A 22009-nucleotide genomic window follows, 5' to 3' on the forward strand; every position below is an offset into this window, starting at 1 on the left:
TTCGGAACGTGTTGATCGTCTTTGGACTTCACGCGTTCTTCCTTGTGTTCTTCTTTCGGATTTCTGCGAGAAAGTCTGAAAGGTACGAAGGGAACGTGTATCAGTATCTTGATATCTATCAGGTTTTCTCAAATTCTCCCTGTTTCTGAGGTTATACCTTTTTTCAGATGGCTCCTTTTCAGGAGACCTTCCTCTGGATTGAGAATGCTTCTCTTTAGGAAGTGTCTGTCTAGTATTTTCCCACTTCTTTTTAGGAGTAGTGAGTGTGTTTTTGAGAAAAACTTTTTCAGGATTTTCTGTTAGTTCGAGCTTTACTGTTATCCCTCCCAAACTATCTTTTCTTAGTTCTTCATAGGATTTTTCTATTACTCTGGCCAGTTCATATGGTTGCTCAGTTACATCAAGTTCTTTTAGTTTTTTGGAGGATTGACACGGATGCTGCTTCACCTTTAATATTTGCTAATATTATAGCTGAGACCTGTTTGAAATCTTTCAGTAACTTCATACCAAGATTTAAAGCAGGTTCTTCCCCGTATTTATTTTGAATCTGTTCCAGGACGCCTGGTATTACCGCCATGGACGGAACACCATGTGTTTTTGTGTAGATTGTAGCAAAGATTGTACCCCAAGTGTCACAGTCCTCCAGGTGTGGTGCGATCCCCATTGGTAAACAGATTGTTAGAATCCTGTGTTTCTCATGGGGTGTACTATCGGGAAATACTGCATCGATCTGAGTAATTTTTTTTGCTAACCAGAACAGAATTTGTTCCCTTTGTGTGGGTAATTTACCAATGACTGAGTGCATGGTCTGTGGTATAATTATGTTTGTGTTCCCTTGATGAAGGGTTTATTGTGGGTGGAATTCTGATAGCAGGTTGGACTGTTAGTGTCCGCATGACATATTGTACCAATTGTCTATGTATTTTGATTAATTGTTTTAACTGAGCTAACAGTTCTGGACCTGTCATTTGTTCTATGGCAGGATGTGGTGTATAGCTAGCTAGTACCGACTATGTTGCTCCTGGTCTACCTAGTGGACCGAGCCTGGTAATGTGATTTTGATGTTGTAGGGCGCGTTTAAACCAGAGCTGATGCTCTTGGTAAGTTAGAGGAATTTCAATGTCCTCAAAAGGAACGTATTCCGCTGGATGTTCCTCTATCTTGTAGAAGTGGAACACATGTGTTGTTGGATTTGCTTGTGGAAAGATAATCCATTAATTGAATACCTCTGTCTGCCGATATTCATGTGCCTCTATGACAAATATAACTCTACCACCTATTGGTGATAGGCCATTTTCTATAAGCTTTATAGCTATTGTTTTCCTTACATTTTCCGGGATGATTATAGCATCCGGGTCATTTTGTTGGAAGCCTGTAATGTCTAAGCCCGGTTGGGTTGCATTTACTGCAATTCCACTGATCCCGGGATACATTTTGTTAAATGTTTTGCAGAGCAAGTTTCACGGAAACAAAGATAAGGTGCACAATATTTTTGGAACACTGTATCCTTCAACGTTGAATAAACCAAAAACTAATAAATAGGATTTTTCGCCCCACTCAGTTATGGCGGATATTTTACCCTTTAACCCACTCCAGACGTTTATTGGAGTATTTTACAGGAAAAAGGGATCTCTGTGAAAAGCACGACTGAGTTACTCTAGTATCTAGCGTTAAATTATTGCCTTACCAAACATTGGGCGCCATGTAGTGTAGTTGCTATATTCCCAATAGGCTATGCGCATTGGAATAGTATATCCTATAGATGTGACGTAGGACTTATGTCTACTAGGTCTCTATCAAATATATTAAACTTAATTGTGAGTGCCAGCTAGCTCAGAGGTCACTAGAAACTTTCTCGAGTTCACAAGAAGGGATTAGCTTCTGACAACCACATAAACAGGACAACTTTGTTTTCCCAAGGTAAAACTGATCTTTAGAGTCGTGGAAACAATGGATAGATATTTTACTCAGTCATTTGTGCATGCTTCTATTCACTAGAGGTGCAGAGAAATAGAGAGACGGGCGTTTTCAATAAAAGTATTTATTGCACATTCTTCTTTCTCATGCAGAAGAAATGAACTGCTACAATCGTAATACTGGTTGCAAAGTATAATGCGTACAGTAAAAAGAGTATTATCAAATAATTCTGTAAAAGTATTGTATGGTTCCATACATAAATACATACATAAATAACAAAGGTTTAAAAGTACTCAACTGGTGCTTCTAAAATACGCCTACCCTGATGTACCTAACCTAAGTCTAGTACGAGGGAAGAAGTAAGTGAGGTGTAGCCTAAATTTAGTATTCTTTGCCAAGAATCTATCCAAGATTTCTCTTAGGGTCTAATCAGCTCCGTACCTTGGTTTTGGAATGAAGGAGGTCAGTCTCAGGAATCGATTTCCCAAAAACCCGCAAGGGTAGCTTGGATAACGAGCTGGATTTCTTGGTAAGAGAAAAGACAGCGTCTCTTTCAGTGCGTCTGCTGGAGGGTCGGCCTACTTCGGCACTTGCTGTATCAGGATGCGTCGGGCAAGTAGATAGTCGAACTGCTCCAAACCACCGTGTGTTTGCTATGGCAAGAGTGGGCATATTTATACCTTGAAGGTGCCGAGATTGTCGTAAAGGTGGACATAATAACATCGTCAAAGAGTCTCAGTTCTTTGAAAACTCCATGAGTTCTTGGACAAGTCAGTATTCAAGCAAGGGGAAGTCCCTAGCTGCTGAAGCCGAGTTTTCCAAGAAATCGTTGAGGATTTTCGGAACTAGTCGAAGTAGCCATGCCGTATTTGGACTGCATGAGCTATGTCTAAATATGGTTATGATTTCTATGCCTATATAAGGACATGGTGATTTATACCTATATAAGGACATGAAGCGGGAAAATTACACTAGGGTCCTAAAATGCTATACAACACTTCAAGTACTGAGCCTTTCTGTAATGAAGAAAGCTAGTTACAAGAGAACACATGAGTGCATGCAGTTGATGAATCGGGAAGATGCTATGAGGTAAAGATTGGTACTCTTATTCCAAAAGAAGCGATGGTAGCTAGAAATGTTGAGGAAGTGATTGCTGAAAAGGTACGGGGAAGATGTACGCAGGCCCCCGTATACAAATGGAACTTTAGTAGTGTTTGCCATATTTAACAGAAATCAATTGATCTATTGAGAAACTTCCTATGCAAGTTTCCACGCAGAATTCTAAAAAATAAAATTGTGGCTTACAAGGATTTGATCCATTCAAAGTAGGGAACTATACTAATTTACAAAGACACTAACTAGCATGTCTATCAAAGAAAGTGTGCCAAAGCATCTTTCATCATTTCAGAATGTTAGGTGTACACCACTCAAAAATAAGAACTTTAGTTAGGAGGCTTTACTATGTGAAAACCACTGCCATCTGTATAGGAGAAATGAATAGAGCTATTTTGCATGGTACAGTGGCAGAGATCTGCTGGAAGCTTCCCGTCAGGAATAGTCTAATTTCTTCAATTGGAAAGCACAGCAACACATTTTGAAATTTAGGAATGCTATGCTTCCCTCTAATTTGATCTTCCATAGTTTCTTCTGAGCAGTTCTCTCTCCCTTAGTGACCCCAAAAATGCCCACTCAATTCTCCTTGCAGTTGTCTAATCATTCTGCCCTCAAATTTAGTGGGATGTCATCAAAAATAAAAATAGATTTTAGAAATATCATAATTTTTTAATGTTAGTTCTTCCTAATATTGGAAGGGGAGACAATCCCATGATTTCTGGAGTTTATTGGTCTCTATCATATGCTTGTTAAAATTCCTTCACTACCTAAATCCGTAGGTGCCTAACTAATAAAAAAAAGAAATTAGATACCTTTCTGGCTTGTTTTTGTAACAGCAAATACAAACAATAGTTAGCCATCACACCATCCTGCCAAGGTCACACATGTTGGCTTTGCACCTACAAAAAAGAATTGTATCAGCTTCATTCAATACATATTATCAAAACTATTTTTCTAAGACAAGACAAAAGGAGGAACCAAGCAATCAATGCAATATACATATTTAACCAAGATATAGCAGATCATGCCAGAGGGCAATAAAAAGAAGAAGAGAACAATATATCTTCCAGTCACTAAATAAGGTACTAAAATATACAAATAATGATATATGGAAGTGGAAAAAGAAAGACCATGTTTACTAATCTCTTATAGGACACAAGTGAGCAGAGCAGTGCATGGTATCGGAGATAATTCCATGAATGTATCTGAAAAGTGCATGCCTGATAAAGTGGTCTATCCTTAAATTTAAGATGTGTTACTCATCACAAGTGACATCCCAGGAAATTATATTTGTTGTCAAATTCAAGTTTAAAGGTATTTTATATCAACTTTATTTGTAAAGTGTTAAATGTTATATCTTTTCCCTCCGTTTTGAGGAGTGCTATGCACAGTGACTCAACAAATGCCTATCTTTAGAGCAAAAGTGTGAATGTAATTCCAAAACAAAAAACATTGACTATAATAGGGACAATAATAACATTTTAATGATAATAGCAATTTCTGCATTAACCCTGTGACCCAGGCTGTTCTTACAACTAAGTCTAAAAGAAATTAAAAAGTAATAATAAAAGTAATTGCACAAGCAATGAGGCTCTTTCCACTGCCATTAAACACAGAGATGTTGTCTAAACCTTTGCAACCTCACCATTTACTTCCAACTTTAAAGCCTAAACCATTGCATAACTAGAATGATTGTTTAGAAAACATTGTACAACTCATATTACTCCTCCATTCTTAAAGCCTAAGAGAATTGTCATTTTTCCAATGGAGTGTAATCAGGCATCTGGCTATCAGACAGCCAATAATGGCACAATTTGCTTATTATTCAATAGGCCTTGCTGATTCAGCCTCTGTATGGCCACCATAGTCGTAGGAAGAATCGCTTGACTCTACTAAAATCTTTAAAAATGTCCTGCTAGATCGTAGTCAATGCAGGAGACACCCAAAGAAATAATCCCAGTAACCAACAGCTGATTTAAAGTGATGTCAAATATTTATCCGTTTTGGATACATCTAATTTAGACAAACTAGCATCCAGTATAACTGGGAGCTTTTAAAAATTTGACTTCAGTAAAGGATGAAGCGGATTATTGAATTTTGCATAAAAAGATACAAAGTTCTCTTTTCCTTTTCGAATAGATCTATATATAATCCATCTTGCTAGGCAGCCAAAGATTCCTTACGGCCTGGAGAGTACATCTGAACTGAAGTAGAATTAAGTGGAAATTAGAAGCGAAACCACGGGTCACAGACTTGTTACACAAAAACTCAAGTACTTTGGAAGACTCATTAAAGTATAGTACCACAGCAACTACAAACCCGCAAATATTTAGAAAAAAAATCATACAGTCATAAAGACTATTTTATTTCATATATACATCACGTCTGGTCAACCATTGATGATTTTTACCTTATTTGCCTCCTGGCCCTCACTATATATCCTACTTGACGAGGACGCCTTTGGGTCTGATGTTGCCCTCTGGCTGGTCTGGAAAGAGGTGGTACCCCACTGACAAGTTGGTCTAGTGTGGGCTGGCAGAGTTGATCACTGTGAACACCACCAGGCCAAACTCTCCATTTACAAAGGAGGCTGCCCTGTCAGAGGTGGGCTGCCGAGGAGACTTGCAATGATGCCAGTATAAAAGAGCTCTCCACTGACATGCACCACAGCTTGCAGACCATAGTTTCAAAGATTAACACCCTAACAAACAGATTGGATTGCATGGTTGACAGTCTAATCAAGCAAGAGGACCACCTCGGTCAGCTGAAGCAAATGTTTTCTATTGTGGAAGATGGTGCAACCACATCTAACGAATAACTACTACATATGGAAAAAGTGCTTTTCCCCATCAAGGCCAAAAATGAAGACTTGGATGCATGATCCAGGAGGATTGACATCCACCTCATTGGCATTCCAGAGTAGACAGCTATGGACAGGATAGAGACCTATGTAGAAACCCTTCTGATTAAAGATCTGCATTACAAAGGAAATAGATTATCAATCTCACTGGACATTACCTTCTCTGTATAAGCAGCCCTGACAAGTGCCTATTGCTAATAGCTGCTCCAACATACACCCTCTTCTACCCTGCCAAGCCAAGTGTCCTGGTGTAAGGTAAACCAAACATTTCTACTGATCCCAAATTGGCTCTTACAGATTGCCCTGCTCCAATGTTAACCTGGGGTTGTTCTTTCCTTCCCTACTGGAGAACTGGCATTTTCGTTTTATGGGCATGCCTTGACACAGCACCTTTGTTTTATGTTAGTTGGATGCACTTACAGCTATCTCGCCTGGCAAAGATTATTGGAAGCCGTCAATTGATCTGGTCACACTTGATTGCCCCTCCTAGGTCCAACGGACTTGGCCCTCTGGCTCTGAACTTCTCTTACTTAACCTCAGTCACCCATTCATGCCTGTTAACGGGGGAAAGCCTGACTCACTGAACCTCCCAGGGATGTTTCCCTATCAGTATATGATTTCATTGTTGTTATGGGGGGTGCTTTTGCTGCAGGATGTGGTTATGGAAGGACTTTCCTTCTGGTGAAGTGCATGAGTGGTGGAAGGGTGTTTGGTTTCTATGTTTGGATATTCCCCCAGGATAACCTGCTGTGTGCCTCTCCCTGTGAGTTACAGGGCCCTCCCAGCACGTGTGAGGACAAAACATGTGTTGCAACACTACAATGCATGTGGAAGCTACTCCTGGGCTCTGACAGCTACGTCTCCTTGATGACTGTGGTTAACTTCTTGGTATCCTGGAATATCTCAAGAATAAATGATCCACGCAAGGTGCAACAGGTGTTTGTATTTCTTAATAGGTGGTACAAAGTAGCCATAGGACTCCTCCAAAAACTGTACACTACTAAGAAAAGGAAATGAAAACTGAATGCAGACTGGATTGGAGAGCTGCATAGGGCTTCTAATTCGGTCTATGCCCGTGGGGGTGGCAGTGGTTTTCCATAAGGGGTAACAATGGCATACACGGGAATCCATCTGTGATAGGGAGGGTAGAATCATTGTCCTACAAGGGATCTTGGATGGCAAAAATGTCACAATCACATGCATCTTTGGCCCTAATGTGGATTTCCCAGACCTCATTCTCCACAACTTGCATTAAGTTCTGGGATTTGGGTATTTAACAGTGTTATGGGCAGGTGACTTTCAAGTAGTTCTCATCTCTGTCATAGCCAGAGCCCACTCAACTAGGCATCCCAATCCCAGAGTGGCGCAGCAGTTTCAGAGCATCACAGGTCATCAGACATCTTGTGTGGCAGGCACCCCTAAGGCAGAGAAGGGGCGTGCATTTCTACTTTCATTAATGCTTGAACATGCATCAACTATTGGCTGCTCACTAGAGATGCAGCCACATGGACGAAGCAAGAGGAGCACATTCCCTGTACTCTCTCCAATCATTCTCTGCTGCTCATCACAGTAAAGTTGGGCAGCATCTGGAATCATGCCTTCTTATGGAGGTTACCTTCCAATTCCTTTCAGGACACAATTTTTCTGTTTGATGTACACACCAACATAGTCAAGTTCTTTGCCCCTAATGACCACACTATCTCTTCATCCAGTATAATCTGGGAGGCCTTAAAAGGCCTACATGTGTGGTAAGTGTATCTCTAAGCAGTTATGATTCTTGCATTCCCTACTGGCATGCTTGACTTACTTGGAGATGACCAAACGCACCCTTGAGATCAAATACACAGCCTACTGGCAAACATAGTGTCTTAGCCCTGAAGCAAGAAGTTGTATCTGATTACTACGAGATGCTGACAGGGAGACTCACTTCCTTCAGATGGAAGGTGTAGTCAGGAAATACGAAGATGAAGACAGGGCTGGTCAGACCTTGGTCTCTCTGCTTAAGTGGAGCTGGAGTAGCACCTATGTGACATTACTGGAGATGACTGATGGATCTATCTCCTCCCTCAGTCCCTGAGGGAGGCACTCATTGTTACCATAGGCAAACCCGGTAAGTCTCACCCAAAAGTGACTCATACTGCTCTCTCTCTCTATGATCAATGTGAATAACAAGATTCTTTCAAAACTAAATGGGGACCAATATCTCCCCCTGCTTCCCTACATCATCCTCCTGGAACAATCTGATTTTAGGCAGGGGTGATCCATGACCAACAACTTGCACACTGTCTTTGCGTTTTTTCACTTGCTTAACCCACAACTGAAGGCAGCTGTGGTGTTTCTGGACACTGAAAACGCCTTTGGCTCTCAGGAAAGGCCTTATCTGTTCTGCCTGCTTAGAAAGATTGGGATCAGCCCCTCCTTTCTCTGATGAATCTGTGTCCTATATGAACAGCTAAACCCAGGCTGCATGCAAATGGCATTGTCTCACCCTTCTTCTCTATCAACAAGGCACCCAACAGGCATGCCCCCTGTTCCCCATCCAGTATGTCATTGCTGTGGAGCCTATTACCACTCACCTGCAGCAACACCATGCTGGCTGGGACCTCAACTACACTGCTGTAGACTTATTGTCTCCATGGATGTGCACAATGTGACTGTGTGTGTCTGAAACCTCGCCTGCAACCATAGTCCAATATTGTGTGATCTTTTCAAATTTGGTGTGATAGTGCGCGGGACCACTAGCTCAATTTACCATACTCACTTGGGCCGATAAACATTCACACTTTGAGCTGGTAGTCCTGCTCTTTACTACTAATCGCCTATCAGTACTTTGAGGCCTTTTAGGACTTATGTCTGTTAACCATGACTTACCAATCCTTGTCACCTTTACTATAAGTCCTTGGGATCAAATGGGTGTTAGAATAAATAAGCAGTATTTAATCAATTTTACCTTTCCTGTAATAACCATAGACTTGGGGAAAGTTTTAAATGCTTTATATATGCAAGTTTAGGTGAGTCTTCATCCAAATGACAGAGACCATAAATTTCATAAGTAAAACTATGATTAATAAGATATAAAGTTTGCACGAAATCACAGTAACACCTTTACACATTGGTACCTGGGAAGGGTGAAAAAGGGAAATAGCACAAGGACATACCACATGGGTTATATTTACCTAGAATGGTGCAAGGACCTAGCCTGGCAATGAGCTGCGGCAAAAGACCGGGCTCCCCCTTAATCAGGTGCCCACAGGAAAAGACAGGTGAGGTTCAGGACAGGTGACCTCCGCTAAGTGTAGCGCCAGTGTACCCCTTTCTAGCAAAATTTGGTACCCCGACTGGGTAATCGATAATTTTTCCCCCACAAACACCTCAAATTTTCTGACAGAATGCTCCGCCAGCACCTCTGCTCTCTATCTCTTATACCATGCATTGGGTCAGTGACAGGTCAGCTACGCGGACAAGTCAGACAAATTCTCTATCTAAGCCTACCTTAGTTATACCATTTCCAGGGCAATGTACCACCCCTAAATGTTGCAAATCTATGTGTTCCCCTTCAGTGAATGGTCAGAAAGACGAGGAGAAGTCATCACACCATACTAGGATGAGATCATTCTTCCTTTACTTATATTGATCAATTTCCCGCCCATAATTTATTTTCTCACAATTTTATTCCACCCAGGAATATTAGTTCATTTTAATATAAAGTGAATAATAAAGTTGCAGTTCTTCTTCCTTTCCCAGGTCAGGGGGTGAGGTTTCTAGGTGCATCGTGGGTAAGACAGGTTTTGCCAGATTTCAATGCCACAGTTCGAGGTCTTTCAATGCTTCCAACACATGCGCAGTTTGGGTTTCAAAATGGAAGTTCATGTCACCCTCGGGCCACAATACGAGCTAGTAACAAAGTCAAAGAAAGACACATTAGAATACAAAAATAAATGAACGCACTGTATACCACTTATCTCTACTCTAACCCCATTGTTTTATTTAAACTATAGCATCAATAGTTAAGCAGAACGAACAAAGTTTAGTACAAGCAGCAGCACATGTGTTAGTATGAGTAAGCAAGAAGCGGCCATTTTGGCACTAGTGCACAGAAGCAAGAAGTTTCCCACCAAAGCAGAAGACGTCACACCACGTAGATGTGGCGGATGAATGCGTAGTAAAGTTCCAGCGTTTTCGGCAGCCATTTTAGGACACTCTGGTTACTGTTAGTAAAAGCACATTTGCAGGCTTCTCCAGCTTACTAGAGTTGTTGTTTAAATTCAAATATTAATGGACAAAACATGTTGATTAGTAGTATTTACTTTATTCGATAAAAAATGTCATCATAAAAGTATACAATTTATGCAATACATTAAAAAGGTAAAAGAGTACGGACCCACCAATCCAATATATACATACATCATCACATACTACTCAGTTTTAAAAACTCTAAAATAAACATTAAAATCAATTACGTAAGAACCGTAAAGAGCACTTCCTGCCATAGGGCCATCTGGCGGTTAGGTTAAATAGGGGGTAGGCTTGGCCCTCCTTGTACGTGTCTGCCATGCACTACCCAAATATTTGGCTACCCCACACACCATAGCGATAGAAGACGTATCAGTGCAGAGGACCCGTAGGACCATTTTGTGACATCTAAGGCCCAGCCCCATGCATAGTGGTTTTAACCATATCTTCCTGGAAACCCTATATGCCGGACAGGCAAAAAGAAAATGCGCCACAGACTCATTAGGGGCTGCACATCCAGGACAGGTTTTAGGTAGAACGCCTAGGTTTTTCGACCCGGAAGAAAAATTATTCACCGGTAAAGTCCAGAGCCTGAGTTTTAGGTAAAGTGATATGTCCAGAGGTTTCTCTATGTAGTCTAAAAAGGGTTCAAGTTTTCTTATCCATTTGATCTCAAGGAATCGCTGGGAGAGAGGGTCCCCTTCACTTCTGCGTATGGCCATCTCCTGTACCCAGTCCCAATAGAGCTTCTTGATCACTGGCTTGGGAGGCGGTGTTTGGCTCGACCATGATTCACTTAAGCCCAGTTGCACAACCAGCTGTCTCAGGTTGCACAACCACTTAATCTTGTTACCTGTGTTGAGCAAGATAAGTTCATCTAGAACTGCAGCATAATTATGGAGCTCCCGGGTCCTTCTTAGACGCACCCAAAAAAGTAGTGGGCGCAGACACACTATGTTTTTGAGGGGGCGCCTACCCAGGTCAAGCCGTAGTGGGATTAACGGGGTGGAAACTGGGAGGGACACCAGTTCTCTCATAAACTTGTTTTCAGATGTTACTAACTCGGTTATGTTCTCGAACCCCCACAGCTCGGATCCATATAGGGCTGCCGGCAATACTTGCCCATCGTATATTGCAAGAGTTGGTGCCACAGGTTTGCTCCTCGACTCCCGCTGTTCCCTTAAAACCACCCCTGAGACTCTTTAGTGGTTTAATAGCATTTTGGCCAAGTGATCTTTCCGTTTCATCCGGCTGTTTACCCTAACACCCAAATAATCGAAGGAATCCACCAACTCCAAGGGGACACCATTTAGCGAAACATTGTTCCTGAATCTCTTGGAAGGTGAAATAGCCATAAGCTTCATTTTAGAGGTGTTGATGGTGAGACCTCTATCAGTGCAAAACACACTAAAGCGGTCCAAGAGTTTTTGAAGACCGTAGGGGGATTTAGAGATCAAGATGGTATCGTCCGCGAAGAGGAGGGTAGGTGTTGTTTCCCCCGCCAGGGATGGCGCATTTGCCGCTTCCTCCCTCAGATGATCCACCACTCCATTCACAAAGAGGGAGAACAGGGTCGGTGCCATAACACATCCCTGGCGGACTCCAGTCCTCACGGGCACCCTCTCTGTCAGTTGTCCCTGGGTGCCCCATCTGATCCTCGCATAATTCCCCTCATGTAGCTTTGCAATAAAGCCCAAAAGTGGCCTTGGAAAGCCCATCTTCTCCAGAATATCCCACAGCCTTGCCCGAGGGACCAGGTCGAACGCCGTTTTGAGATCTATGAATGCCAGATGGAGGCTACCCTTGTTGATGGTCACAGCCTTCCAATAGATCGCAAAAAAACGGAAGACCTGGTCCATCGTGCCCACCTTCTGGTGAAACCCTTCTTGGAAGTGGGAGAGGACATGCTCCTCTTCCATCCAGACACCCACCCTAGAGATGATGACCCTGCCAACCACCTTCTGGATCACGTCAATCAGACTGATCGGTCTGTAATTGGCAGGGTCATCTCTGGCGCCCTTTTTATACACTGTTACCACCTCTGCTCCCTTCCATGAGTCTGGCACAGGGTAACCCTTGGAGATCAAATTAATTCTTAAGCAATAAGTCTGGCCCAGGCATCAGGATCATTCAAAAGAAGGTCCCCTGGAATCCCGTCCGGGCCAGCTGCCTTCCTAGGGGTCAGATGTCTAATGGCCAATATTACTTCAGAGGGCAGAAATGGTTCTTCGAACACCGGTGGAGATTGGGTCCTAATACCTGGGTCTGGGGGAGGTGCACCTATTGCTTCTCTCTCACCATACAGTGCAGAGAAGTGGGAGTGCCATTGATGTTCTGTTATATGGTTAGCAATAGGTGGTGTACTTTGCTGCCTAGCTTTGTTGATCAGATCCCAGAACAGCATGCCATTCTTCTCATTGGCAGCAGATTTAAGATCCTGCCAATTTTGTTCCTCCCACTCTCGTTTAGCCAACACTAGCACCCTCGCGTAATCCTTTCTAGCCGCTCTAACTAGTGAGGGAATCTTTTTAAGCAGGGCGATTGTTAGCTCCTTCCGTTTCGCCTTACACTGGTCTGAATACCACGGGTTACTGGATGTAACTGGTTTATTGTTCACTCTGCCCCTTTTGCCCTGGGCTACAAAATATTGTCCTACTTCCTCTATCGTGTTTTTATAAGCCGAGGAGAAGGACGGCCCCTGAGCACTACCATTTCCCAGTTCAAGATCCTTCAGCTCTACTGTCAATTCTGCTACATAAGCCCTAATCCTCTCAAGATTCCCTTCCTGCAATTGAACCTTATCCCATTTCAACCTACGATTACCATTATAAGGGATGACCACATTGGTTGTCCTCAGGGGGGCTTTGTTCCCACTTCCCTTTAGTTTACCCCACCTTAGCTTCGTACATAAGGGGTTATGGTCGCTATCCTGCGAAGGTACGACCTCCATATCTATTAGGTCGCACCACAGTGTGACATCCAATAGGATATAATCAATTCTGGACGGGTCATTAAGCCTATTTAAGGTCATTGCTCCAGCACGGTCCGAAGTTGTCCTACCATTTAACGCTCTTAAATTAAATTCCATGGTCAGGGCATTGATCTGGATTGCCCTTGCTGACCATTTTCTAATTGGAGCTAATGACAGGGCTGGGATAGACCATCTAGAGTCCTCCTTCTCTGTACCCAGGGGATCGTCCCTAGCTAGGGGTTCAAATGTACAGTTGAAGTCCCCTCCCACTATGATTTTAGAGGTTGGGGGCAATTAGCTAGTACCTGTTCTAAGATTGCCAATGTACATGAGGTTGTGTCCCCCGGAATCCCTCTAGAATAGATATTAAATAGGTCTATCCTACTCCCCTTAATATGTCCTGCGAATGAAATATGTAAGATATCTCTATTCGCTGATTCGTGGATGGCAATATCCCAGTTCAATCCAATTTTTACCCAGATGTGTAGCCCGCCCGCCGGTCTGGCCTTGCCACAGCTTGTTGCGGGCACAAAAAAGGTTGCATAACCGGATTTGTGCACTGGGAGCAGGCTCCAGGTTTCTTGGAACATGCATACATCGAACTTCTCGATGAACGCATTCCATTCTGGTAAAACCATCTTTTTTTTTAACCCAGCCACGCTCCAAGATAGCAAATGGATAACCCTGTGGCCTGTAGCAGACGTGTTAGTAGTTACTCCATTATACCCACCTTGCGCACAGGAAGTAGGCTCACTGATTTCTTCTGAGGGATGAGCTAAATTCAGGGGTAAGTTGGTGTCCCCGATACCCCTCGGAAACTTTGTTTGTATGATCACTGCAGTCCCGCTGCTATCGTGGAGGTTGGCAGCTATAGGGTCTACTTTCCCAGTAACGCAATTGGTCGCAGCTATAGGAACCATATTCCCCCTATTTAAGAGACTTGGTGATACTGCGTGTCAATCCACCATGTCCAGGCAGCTAAACCTATTCATAATTGGGAAGCCACCCCAATTATCCCTAAAAACTAGCTCTGTAGATGGCTGCTCCCGCCAAGGCTCCTGGTTCCAACCCCAATCTCGATGCCCTACTCTGTACCAGTTGCTATTAGCTCTAGGATCCCGGGTGGGCCCACTCATTGGGGGATAAAAAAAAGAAAGTCGCCTAGTAGCTATACCCTCGGACCTATCTTGTGTGTCCCATGAGCAGACTTGAGCGGCAGTGTGTGGATCCGCAAAATTAATCAACACACAATCTCCCTGGACAGTTTTCCTCTGATGCCCCAGCCATGCCACCCTCCGCACTGTCAAGATCTTGCTTATACGATGTGGGGGTAAAGGTCGATTTTGGTTAAGCCAATGTCGGACCTTGTTAAGTAGCGACCAGTTGGTTTCCTCATGGGGATCCTCCAATTCTGGGACCCCCGTCATAACCACCACATATGGTGTAGCCTCCAGGGGGAGGTTCACCACTCTACCTCTGTTTGTTACTCCGCCATTTTTGTTTCCCTTTGGCTGCGTGGTGTATTCCCTAGGTGGGATGGCCCCTTCGCGAGGAAGGTTGGAACATATATTGGATGTACCTTCCTTTTCAACTCTCTTCTCAGCAACTGGGGCTGGGTTGGGATTGGTGTTTACCGCTACGGTGTGGGGTTTTTAGGAGCTTGTACTGTAGCTTTGTTACAGCTTGATTTGTTACTCCCTGCTTTTAGAGCCCCAGATGGTTTTTGGTTATTGGGCTTGTTACAGAGATCGGCTAGTTGTTTTTCCATATGGGATAATCTTTTCTCGATAAGAGAGAGGTAACGTATAAAGAGCTCTTCTAACTTCATCAAAAATTGGGTGTCAGCCGCTTTCCCACTGGCGCTTTTCCCAACCGAGCTAGTTGGACCTTCTAAATTCCCTGTACTCCCGGTCTCTATTATAACATCACCGCCCTGAGGGTCATGATTTATATTTGGTTTTAGAGCAACAACCCCAGTAGTCTTTTTCTGGTGTCGTCCCCTTCCCCTCGCTTTTTTTGACTTCTGTAATTTAGGGATGGCGCCCTCCCTCCTGCCTCTCCGTGTAGTAACGCTTGTGTCTTCCTGTGTGGTACTGATAGCTAAATCAGGGGTGTTTTCCAAATCGGTGCTTAGTTGCGAGGCACATGATAAATGAGACTCTGAGAGGTCTACTGTATTGGGCAAGCTACATCTAGCAACATGTACATCTGCCTGGATATCAATAAGACCCACAGCCTTAGATTGATCGGGAGTTCTGGCTGTTGCAAATGGTCCCATCGATGATCTTTTCCTTGCCAAGGCAAGGTCTTGGGACACCCCGCGCTCCATTAATGTGATCCCTTGGTCTATAAAGGTATTGGCCCTTATGATGAAGTTATCCAAGGTGACCGTTGTTAGGGTCCCTCCTGCAGCTGTTTTACTTCTGCTCCCTCGGGTGGACATTATTTCAGGGACAGATCACCAGACTATGCAATGTGTTGCTGTATAGAAATGTATAACAAGTTTACAATACATACATACTGTAACTCAGCAACCGAGGTGGAGAATAAACGTTAGAGGACTGGCCCAGCCCAGCCTCCACCGGTCTCTAACGGGCTTCAACGGGCCCGCCCTTGGCCCGGGCTTCGCCCGCGCGCGTCCCGTGACGCGGGAGGGCTGATTTGTTTTTAAGCGCCTCCGGGCGCTGGCTGGATGTGGGCGGCATCAGCCGCAAAGGCTCTTGGGGGCTGTAGTCCCCCCCCTCTCGGCGGCCGTGACTTATGATGGTTTAGCGTCTCCGGCAGCTGGGGGGGACCTGGGTGGATGTCAGGAGCCCGCACGTGCAGCAGCAGACCAGGGCGTATAGCGAGAGCCCAATGCAGGAGCCCCAGAGGTGAGCGCGAAAGTCCGTGGTTTAGGCAGAGTAATTGATTAGTTTATTACAGGTTATTTCGAGAGGGCTGAGTTCAAGCATGTTTCTGTACATATGAAACCTTGCTTCATCAGGTGGACTCGGTATCACGATCAACTGTGCCAAGTTGGTGGAGTTCTCACTGACTCCTGTCATATATATGGGTTTGAAAATGAATACACACTGAGATGGGTTGATACTCGTATAAAATATCATTGTCTTTGGATTAGCAGGCATTAATGAGCTTTAGTGGGAAAATTATGCCTGAGGCCTAGCTTGGTTAGAGGAGCGTGTTCCCGCATAGGCAACATTGCCCCTGTCCCTGGCCGGCATGACTGTCATTGATAAACTGGTTGTCATGCCTAAATTTCTCTATTTGTTTGTCAACATCCTATTGAAAAGGGCTTTCTTCCTCAAATCCCTCTTGATCTGGCTGATCTGGTCTAGGAAGCAAACTAGATTGGTTTGGGAAGTGCTAACGCTGCCTTGTGAACAGGCTGGCATTTGTGCACTTGACATTCAGCTTTGTTTTTACTGCTCGCGTACCCAGTGTTTACACCACTGGCTGTTAATTATGGTGTTTTTCTTTTGGCCTCATGCGGCAACTGAGATTGACACTGCCAGCCCTTGGCCAAAAGTGACAATGCTTTGTTTGCCCTTTAATCATCTTGGGAGCAAGATAGACACTCTCAGATCTGCACTGTAGGCGTGGAACTGGTTCCCCTGTAGAGCCCGAATGTCCTGTCTGTACTCAAGAAGCCCGCAGCTGGCTCACATTCCATCTCTGCCTCTTACATTGGACAGTTGGCTGTGTGATTGAATGCACCAGATAGGCCTTACCACGCTGGGAGATCCATACCGAAAGATAGTTTATCATGCTGCAGGATATTATGAGCAGAACGAGGTGCTATATGTATCAACACATTTCCCCATAGACACAGAATGGGCCAAACCCTTTGATACATCTGGCCTGTATAGTGACTTCTCGAGGGAGCCGCCAGCCTGGCTATGCTGGCCAATGTTCTCAGCATCGTCTAGGAGACTGAATATCTGACTGTAAATGGACATGCAGGCCAAGGCTCATCAGTGACACTTAGGGCACTGGCTCTGTGGCGGGTCACGCAAGGTGAGGAGATTCTCGACAAACACTGGAGATTTTGCCTTGCCCAGAGTTGTTGCCTTGTACTCTAATTACAGTCTGTGCTTAATCCGTTTTAGCAATTTCCACCAAACCTTTCAACTATTGGACCAGCTACACAAACTGGGCTTGTTGGATAACTCTGCTTACTCCAGATGCTGAACAGAAGAGACTGATTTTCTACACAACGCATGGCTGTGTCAAAAGGTGACCCATTTTGGTCGGATATATACAATTGCATAGCGGTCATTTTTGGCCTCACTGTTTCTAAGATACTAAATGTGTCCCTCCTCGGTTTTGTTAAGGGCATTCAGCCAGGGTCAAGATTCTTCACACTATTTGCACTTATAATTATGTGGTCTCAATAGAAGTCCTAATATTGGAATTAGGACTGGCAAGCACGTTAATAAAATGACTAGCAGCTGTTTTACGATTATTTCATTGTATATTACATGGCAAAGAAAAGTTCTTAAGGAGTCTTATGGCTTCAGAATACTTTGTTTCAACTATAGAGGCTGGATAATGTTTAACTAATATCTTAACTGGACTTCAGTATTTTTCTATGACTAGATTTGACTTCCAGAGAATGATATATGTTCATCCTATATGTCATCTAAAACATACTATGAAACATTGCTCTATGGAAAATGATATAGAGATATGTAGAGAAAAATCGTTTTTCCATAGTATTATTCAATCATATCAGGCAGCAGTCCCTCAAGGGTTTTTGAATGGGAACCTGGAACAGAGAGTGCAAAGATGCTATGTAGGCTGGAATGTCTATCGTTAAAAGCTGTGATGGATGCATGGCAGAATGTACTTTGGGAGGAGAGAATGTGCACCTTATGTTGTAATGATGTACAGACCATCGAACATGTTATATTTGTGTGTGCTGTTTTAAAAATAAACCACGCTCTCTGAAGCATTTGATGTAGGCTATACACTCTTCACTTCTCCACATGCCACGAAGAAACTTTTCCTTGATGCATTACATTAGCGGCTCAGATGTGTGAATCCCACTACTTTATGTTTTCACATAATTTGATGAAATTGTTAGAGCCACACACTGTCTCTCGAGCCACCAAATTGGAAGCCATATCTCGTCTTTGGGTTGTCTTTTTCCATCTGCCCTTCAGATCATGAGGAGATTCCTACTGTGATTATCTTACTGTTTGGGCCATTTCCCATAGCACTGGAAGACTTTTATGTACTCATCTGGACAAAACACGTGTCAGCTGCATCTGCCTTTAGGTACCAGTTACTGTGGAAACCACAGATAGAATAAATAATACTGAAGAAAAAAACTACTTTATGGACTTTGAAGTATTGATAAATTTTTTTTGAAAATGTTCAACTAAATCCACTTCTTGTGTGTGCTTTCATACTTTATTTTTGTTTAGTCCTAGGCAGTTTCAGACACCCCAGTTGGTGGGTTGTTCAGTTCCACAATTGCACCTCTACTATATATAGAAAATTATTGTTTATGAATCCATATCCCTAACAATTGAAAACGTTGGCTGTGCATTTACTGTTGGCATAGCCACGAAATTATGCTCTCTGTCCTTCCTAACTCCAACTGAAGTACATATAAGATAAGGTGCAACCCAGTAAACCTGGGACCTGGGTAATCAAGTAATAAAGCAAAACAGCAGTCCCTCAAGGAAGAAGTGTGAATCTCTACTTCCTAGGGGCCTCATTTATGAAAAGTGACGCATCGCTGCGTGAAAACAGCGATGCGTCACTTTTCATTGCGCCCTCCTTGCGACACCAATGATGAGTCATATTTACAGTATGACGCATCATGTCGCAAGGAGTTACAGATACGTCAGTATTTCTGATGTATCTGTAAGCGCAAAAGTGACGCATTGCTGGAGTGTGTCACAAAAGTGACGCAACTCCAGCAATGCGTCCTTTCACATGGGGAAAGCCCAATGTGAAAGGGCTTGCGTCAGTCTTACGCCTGCTGTGAGGCAGGCGCAAGATTTTGACGCAACAGCGTCATAGATTTCACTGCGTCACTATTATGAGGCTTTTTGCGGGGGAACGCCCCCTCTGCATACATTATACCTGACGCAGGTATAATGTAGCGCAGGAGTTTACAAAGTGACGCATCTGCTTAGATGCGTTACTTTATAAATGTGGTGCAACAAGGCACATTTTTTACTCCACTGGTGCGTCACTAAAAGTGACGCACCAGCGGCGTAAAAGTGACGCAAGGACTCATAAATGAGGCCCTCAGTGAGTGTAACTTTGACCATCAAGAGATTGTCTCAATTTCTCAATAAGACAACTTTATTTCAATTTTTTTAAACAATAGAAAACAATTATTTAAATTTCATATTTAAATCAATTTGAAAGCATTAATGTTATTCCAAATGGGGCAACGACACAAAGCAAGTGAACTAAGTATGTTTTTGTGCACAGTTTTTTCCTTTAAATTCTAATTGGATTAGCACATACACTGCTCCAGCATAAAACCCTAGCTGGTTTCAGACACCTGCCCGCAGCACAGGCTTCAGGTGTGCGGGTGAATGCTTTGCTTAATTCACTCAGTAAGCCAGCTCTTTCATTCGAATACATGATGGCAGTAAGCCTACAGTGTTGTGAAGCCTCCCCATATTTTGTGATTGTGATATTGTTTTTTTTTCACTTTTTGAAAAGATCGACTCTGCAATCAATCGATCATTGTGGGTTAGTTTTACGCTACACATTTGTAGTTTTATTCATGCTATGTATTATCTTCTCTCATTTTGATTACTTTTTGTCTTTTCCCATTAGTTGGAGGAGTCTTTGCTCAATTCATTTCTAGTGGCCACGTTCGCCCTAGATGGCTTGATTGAGCTTCCCTCTCATTTGGTGATTATTTCTTTCTTTCTTTTTTTCTCATTCATCACAATGAAGTTATGCTCCCCGATCAGATACCGCTCACCAACATTTCATATTGTTTTACACATGTGCTCCTTTTTCACAGAGGTTCCACAGTCAGGGACGATTCAGCATAGCACATTGAGGCAACTACTTGCTACCGGGAGCCTGTTTACTATTTTCTCTTGTTGGTGAGTCCACACACATGTTGTTAACCACAATTTGGCACCCTCAGAGAGTCCTATTCTTTACATATTTTTTAGATCCTCTATCCATTAAAGAATCCTAACTACGGAGGGCTAGGTACTGCATACCTACTGACTCCGACCCAGAATGCCACACTGCTGCATACATGTTCTAACTGGGGATCACACAACATAGGTGAATCTCCGAGGTCAGTGATTCCTTAACTGTTCGAGTGCAGTGACTCATACACACAGGGCATAACGGTATTTTATTACCACATATTGGGTTCTAGTCCAAGCCACTCCCTCGCTGCTCCATGCGCCAGTACCGCTCTGAAGCACCCCGTGCATCAGCAGTACTCTGAAATATCTCTGCTTTCACCCTCTACATTGGGCAGGTTAGTTGGCCCTCCCAACAGTATGAAGTATCATTTTAAAACTGTGTTCATGTAAGCAGCCCCACTGACACACGTTTTCTCCACCTTAGGTGCTTCCCAAACTTACAACCTGATGATGACCCTGTCTAAATGGTATGCTTAGGGTCAAAACGTTGACCTGACCCAATAATAGTGTACTGTTTTGTTTTGATTCTGGAGCAATTCACTCTGTGTCAGAGTGTGTACCAACCACTTGTGCATCCTGTATCAGTCACTATTTTGTGTGCAGAGATTGTGTAGCTCCATCTGAAGAGCCGCACTGCCACTGCAGCCACCACAGACTACAGAGTAACAAACCCCCAGAGTTGAACCAAGGTGAGTCAGCCAGGGCAGCTACACCACACATTTCATCGACTGCTCCTCCCCATATCATCCTGCAAAAGAAAGTAAGGTGTTATTACAATTATGTTTATTGTGCTACATCGTTTTTCAGATATAAAGGTGTGTGCAGAGCTTGGCTTAAGGAAGGTTTCGATTGTGCATGTTATTTGAAGAGTGTCAAAGCTTGTCTAGGATAGTGCTGAAAATAACATGCACCGAGGTTTTCAAGTTACTTAAAATGCTAACACAAACAAGGATTATTTATAGAGATGGGTGAGCCACTGTGATATTGCTTAGTGACTACAGCTGTCTTAGTGACCATGTAACATTGATCTACCAGGTTCGAATCCTTGCCTCAACTCAGCATCCTGCTATTCCTGGCAACTCACCCCTTGATCTGTGAGTGTTGTGAAAAACACAGGAAAATCTGGGATCAATCCCGGCTATCTTGCTTCACACAATTGTGTGATCTAGACAAATGGTTATTCACTAAGCCTCCTTTTTTTTCTTTATCACGCATGAGAAGCACTTAGAAATACATCAGTACATGATATGTGCTGCACAAAAACCTTTTGTTTTTAATTTACTGGCATACAATGTTGCCCCATCTGTAATAAGAATGTAATACAGAAATGTGTATGCTTCACCTCTGTCTTCTTTTTTAGTTCATCTACTGCATTGTCATTAGGGAGGTGACAGGAATGCTTCTCAGTTCATGTTTAAAAACTCTCTCTTTTTAGACATAGTTCTAAAATAATCCGATGTGATCAGATTAAACCTTCTACATGTTAGAAAATGCACCATTTTAAATTGTAACTTACTGTTTAGTGCATGGTTTACGTGCCAAATATTTTCAAGGCTTGGTTTGTGTATGCGGCTCGTCCACCTCCACTACTAAACACAAGAGTTTATTCAGTAATTTACAATTTGTATATATATTTTAAGTAATAATTGAATGAATTTGAAGTAAAAAATTCTGACAAATTTGACTCCTTTTCTAGGTATTGTTTCAGTCCAGATCTGTATGTGTATCAGTCGTGGCCGGCATTACTCGTGGGTGGGGTGGCGGGCACGAGGT

The sequence above is a fragment of the Lissotriton helveticus genome, chromosome 10 (assembly GCF_964261635.1).
Source record: "Lissotriton helveticus chromosome 10, aLisHel1.1, whole genome shotgun sequence".
NCBI lineage: Eukaryota > Metazoa > Chordata > Amphibia > Caudata > Salamandridae > Lissotriton > Lissotriton helveticus.